Genomic DNA, 6,000 nt, shown 5'->3' with positions numbered 1-6,000 from the left:
ACTTTAGCATTTACTAATTTTCTTCCCTTTCTTCTATTCTTCCTTCCTTTCTTTAATTTTTTGAGTAATTTAAAAGCATTATTCCTAAATACCTTCCACCTGATGTCAGTGTTAAACAATAGACTTTATAAATGCCTGATGTCAGCATTCAGCACCAGCACTCAGTGACATTAAAATGGTTTAACAGATTTGCAAGGACTGAAAAGAAGAAAGGAAAGCAAAAAAATTTTAAGTGATTTTCTGGTGATTCTATTGGATTTTCATATCTTTCCTATGATGTGAATGCCGTATCAATTTGCAGCTCAGGTTCAGGATCTGGAAAAGGGGCTGCACACAAACAAATGCACTAGACAAGAAACATGAATTTAGAAGGCATGGGGGCCAGGTAGAAACCTTTCTCTAGTGGAGAGGCTCCCTGAAGCCCTGGCCCCGTTAGCTTTTATTCAATTTTAGAATACACATCTTGCCCTCAGTTAGGCAGGCAATCCAGTAGCAGACAGACTATCTTAAAGGTCAGTAAATATTAGTGAAGATTTACTTTGAGACTATTAGGTCAGGAAATTGCTCGAGCCACCATTATCTCAACAGAACAATCAGTGCATAGTTTTTAGCCTTGCTAAATCTCAAGGTTCATCAGCCTTCTGAGTTCCTTGTTGCACTTTCATGATAGTGTTTGACAATGGATAGCTTCCAGCACTATGATTTTTCTTGAGTTTCCTTAAGAAAGTGTGATGGGGTGGACTTGATAATGATTTCCCTAAAATCTAATTTTTCAAGCTCCTTTGTGGATTTCTTGTTTATAGTGGGAAATATCAGCAGATAAATTACCAGAATACTAGGTATACTGGATGATTTCTTGTTTGCTGGTGCCCAGTGAAAGCTCTGTGAGAGGGCTAGATTATTCAAGTCAGTAACTTTCCATAGGTCATTTAAGAAAAGAAGAACATTTAAAACAATGTCAAAGACAGTATTAAAATAGGGGGGAAAAAGTACATATGCACACATATACACTCACATAAAGCATAAACCCAGTTGTGTGATAATGAGAGATTGTGGGTTAATTACATCTCTATATGTCTCATCAGTTAACTTTTAATCTTAGATAATTTTTAAGAAATCTAGCATTCAGCTAAGGAAGAGCACTTTCAAAATCAAACAGTAACTTACTCATAACAAATACATATGAGGACAAACAAAATATTTTGTTACTGAGAGATAATTTATAGTATAATATTAATTTTCTAAGTGTGTAGGCTAGAATAATTATAAAAGAAATACAATTCTGCAAAACTAATGTCTAATGCATGTACATTTTTTGTAATTAAATTTATTACAGCTCACTTTCATAATATTGAAATTTGCAAGATGAAAATTGATAACCAGAAAAGTTTTCTTTCTAAAAAATAAGAAAAACCTAATGGTGAGCATATATTATCAATTAAATGGTAAACATAGTAAAACTATATAGACACTGTCTGAACTTTTAGTTCAGAAGTAAAAAAAATAAAAAATGTAAATTGACAAAATATAAAAGATGAGGGTGACAATAGTGGTATAAAGAGATTTTGGGGAGAAGCTTGAAGTCCTCTGACTAATTCTAAGTGAAATTATCAGTAAGTCCCTAAAGAAGAAAGGATTTTAAAAAAATTACTAAAGAATAATGAGAATTTTTTCTATATGTGAAGACAACTATAAAAATGCACTTTACATTAGCACTTAGGGATTTAGTTTTTTAAATTTAAGATGTCCTTGGAGGAGAAAATATATTCATACTTTTAAAAAATAAATAGTTTTAAGAATTTCAGAGAGGAAGGGAAAGGTAGAGAGAGATAGAAACAACAAGGATGAGAGAGTATTATTGCCGTGACTGGGAATCGAACTGGTGAACTCTTGGTTCATAGGTTGATGCTCCTTCGCGGAGCCAAGCAGGCAGCGGCATACCATTTTTGTTTTTTTGTTTTTTCAAGCAAGTGTTATGTAGGGCAGAAAGCAATTTGTTTTTTCCATCCATGCAGGTATACCTGTATCAGGCTACATGGGAGCTTGCGACTCAAGATTGTGAGGCAGAACCCTTTCAAACCTAAAATCACAAATGTGAAAGAACAAGGAGAATGAAAGAGGAAAGGAAACCCCTTATTACAATGTGTGTGATAATGTTTAGGACTTTATAAAGGAATACATAGTTGGCTATACTTGATGTAGATTAATATTGAAATAGTTTATATGAAATTAGTGACCAGATAGTGATCAAAGGGAAAAGGAAGGAAGGAAGGAAGGAAGGAAGGAAGGAAGTAAGTAAGGAAGTATGGATGGAAGGAAGGAAGGAAGGAAGGAAGGGAGGGAGGGAGGGAAGGACGGAGGGAGGGAGGGAGGAAGGAAGGTAACTTTAGGGGCCATCTCCATTCTCTTGTTTTAGTATAGATTCTTATGATTGATTATTTTCCTGAGACTAATTCAAGATAGTTCAAGTTAAGGATAAAATAAGGAATCATACTAAAAAATAATAAAGTCAGAAACACATGGGCCCCACTCTGCCCAGTGATGGAAGTCAGAAATTTGTCAAACCTACTGCCTCTCAGTGGCAGGCTTTCCTTCTCACAATTTCATGGCTCAGTTTTTCTTTCTTTCTTATCTCTCAGTTCTTTTGCTCATCTGTTCTTTGCATGGCTCATATAATTTTTATGTTTTGTTTTATTGCTGTTGTTGTAAGTGCCTGGGAGAAAAAACCTTGCCATAGGTCAAGTCACTGCCCAAACTATGGATTTCCAAATAGTTCTAATAACCATTGACACATATCCAGGCATCTGAGGAAAAGAACATGGGTTTTTAGGGGCAATGTGCCAGTTACTATTCTCAGTTGTGGCAAAAAAAAAAAATCCTCTGATAAGAAAAGGAGTTATGAAGCCACATAGGGATTTCACAAAATTGTTAGGCGAGCTGATTATACAGCTTGTAGGCTGCGGTATAGGAACACCGTAAACATACCCAGGGCTGGTTGTCTCTGCCAAGTTCAGGAAGCTGTGCACCAGCTTGATGACCTCATCTGATTTCCCACAGCCCTATTCCTTGTGCATAAGACAATGGGTAACATCTAATCACTAGTTTCTGAATCTATGTATTGCAGGGATCATGTCTGATTAGCAAAACCTGTCATGCCTGCTCAGGAGCTGCTACGGAACTTTAGAAATATAGAGGCTATATTTTATTTCTAATGTGTTTGCTTTATTTTTTTTCTTGAAAATGTGGGATTAGTACTAAAAAACTTACACATTATGAAAACATTGTCTAAAATTTGGTGGCCTTTGTATTAACAACATTTTTTAGGAATAAAAAAGAGTTAGAGTCCATAGTAACCAGCTTTAGTATATGACAGGTCATCATTGAGGGTTCTGTAGTAGTTAAAAAAACATGTGGTAAGGAACACTAATAGAGCATTCTGTTGTGCATGTGTGGTTGTTATAATATCTAGTGTGTACACAGCGCACCTTGCCTACTTTTATGTGATTTTAACTATGCTTTTCTCTGAATTATTTTCTCAACTAATGCTGAATCTTTGAGGTTAGAATCCTACCTTCTCTAGAATATTATCATTCACTTTTTCAAAAATCCTCACCCAAGTATATCTTTTTGCTTGTTTATTTGTTTTTATTTATTGATTTTAGAGAGAGGGGAAGGGAGAAGAAGAGAGAGAAACATTGATGTGAGAGAGAAACATCAATCAGTTGCCTTCTATGCTCTGACCCTGGATTGAACCCGGGATCCTTCGGTGCACAGGATGATGCTCCAACCACCTGAGCCACACTGGCCAGGGCCATCACTCACATTTTTTACCAAACAATCACAGGGCCAGGACTCTGTATAGAGTGAGAGTAAATTAAGACCACACTTAAGTCTATTCTTTTTTTAAAAAAATATATTTTATTGATTTTTTACAGAGAGGAAGGGAGAGAGATAGAGAGTTAGAAACATCGATGAGAGAGAAACATCGATTAGCTGCCTCCTGCACATCTCCTACTGGGGATGTGCCCACAACCCAGGTACATGCCCTTGACTGGAATCGAACCCGGGACCCTTCAGTCCGCAGGCCGACGCTCTATCCACTGAGCCAAACCGGTTTCGGCTTAAGTCTATTCTTAGCACCAATGAATTGAATGTCTTAAATAACAGTGGATATAATACTACCTCCAAATTTGAACTTTGAAGCTGATTTACCTAATTTGCTATTTTCTCTACAATGGGGATGCTTAGGGACCCTGCAAGATAAAACGATCACTATTAGGTAATCTCTGGCCATCCTGAAAATATATGATAACAGAAAAAAAAAACAGTATAGGTGCATATGTATATTTTTCAAATGAGAGGGAACTCATGACTAAAATGAAAAAGTAATAAAGTTAATAACATCCAATCTAGAAAAAAAAATCTAGTAAGTTTTAAGAGGAAACCCCATTTTGGTTCAACTCTTGTGGCTATAAATCTTTCTAAAATAAATTATTTCATCTTGCCTCAATAAACACACTCAAGTGGAGATGATGGGATATTTCCTAATGTAATAGAGTGCTTCAGGGTCATCATTCTGAAAATGGATTCTCACGCCTGCCTGCAGATGAATAGGTATACGAATTTGAGTCAAATATATACTGAGCCCAGGACATGCCTGAGAGGTTTTTAAATAATTAATTCCATTACAATCTTTTCACTTTATTTCTGCTAATTTGCCTTTTTACATGATTGTTTAGAGAAGGTATTGTCAACTAGTTATTCTGCTTAATTGTGTATTCAGTATTTAAAGTTTACTATAACCCATCTGTACTAGGTGCTTGGGCTACTGTAATACGGTAGTACTACAAACTGGGTAGCTTTAAACAACAGACATGCACTCTCAGTTTTAAAAGCTAGAAGTCTAAAATCAGTGTCATAGGGCCATACACCCTCTGAACCTTCTAGGGCAGCCGTGGGCAAACTACGGCCCGCTGGCCGGATTCGGCCCATTTGAAATGAATAAAACTAAAAAGAGAAAAAGACCGTACCTTTTTATGTAATGATGTTTACTTTGAATTTATATTAGTTCACACAAACACTCCATCCATGCTTTTGTTCCGGCCCTCCGGTCCAGTTTAAGAACCCATTGTGGCCCTCGAGTCAAAAAGTTTGCCCACCCCTGTTCTAGGGAATAGTCCTTTTTAGCATCTTCCTACTTTCTGGTGTCTCCTAGCAATGACTGACGTTCTTTGGGTCGTCAAGAACCTCTGCTTACAACTTCATATGGCCTTCTCTGTGTGTTTCTATCTTTGTATGTCCTCCCTTTGTCTTATACAGATACCAGTCATTGAATTTAGGCCCATTCTAACCTGGTTTTATCTAATTACATGTGCAAAAACCCTATTTCCAAATAAAGTCACATTCTGAGGTTCCAGGCAAACATGAATTTTGGGGTAATACTAATCAACCACTTCATCATCAATGACATTTTGTATATTCCAAGTAAACAGCTTCAGATTTTTTTTGAACAGGCAAGGAGGGAATGTTTTATTAGGTATAAATCTGTCTATAGAAGTACTCTAATATTACTGATTTAATTGCATATATAAGACTTATTTGTCTGAATATTCTTTTTTAGAATAAACATATTACTTAATTCCCAGTCTTGTTCAACATTGTGCTATATTCCTAGGGGATATGCATATTATTAAATTTCAATTATACAAAACAACCTCTGACCATGAAGAATGTAAAGAACATAATATTATAGAATAGGTAATATTTCCAGTATAACATATGATACAATAATAAATACCAAAATTATACAAAATAACTGCAATAAAAATATATTGAAATAAGCATCCTATATAATAAAAGCCCAATATGCTAAGTGTCCAGTCATCTGGTCAGCCATTCAACCAATCAAAGTGTAATATGCTAATGATATGCTAAGGCCGCTCAACCCCTCTCTATGATGTGCATTGACCACCAGGGGCCAGACAGTTGACCAGTCAACCA

The 6,000-nt window shown here is 35.9% G+C and overlaps 1 protein-coding gene across 1 annotated transcript in view; it reads left to right on the top strand.

Annotated features, from left to right (window-relative positions):
- The window catches only part of LUZP2 (leucine zipper protein 2), a 296,852-nt gene that overhangs the window by 173,337 nt on the left and 117,515 nt on the right, over positions 1 to 6,000 (top strand). The window lies entirely within an intron of this gene.

The sequence above is a fragment of the Myotis lucifugus genome, unplaced genomic scaffold, assembly GCF_000147115.1.
Source record: "Myotis lucifugus unplaced genomic scaffold, Myoluc2.0 scaffold_143, whole genome shotgun sequence".
In the NCBI taxonomy this organism is placed as follows: domain Eukaryota; kingdom Metazoa; phylum Chordata; class Mammalia; order Chiroptera; family Vespertilionidae; genus Myotis; species Myotis lucifugus.
Note: the sequence above shows the minus strand (reverse complement) of the source record. Positions and strands in the feature narration are given on the sequence as shown.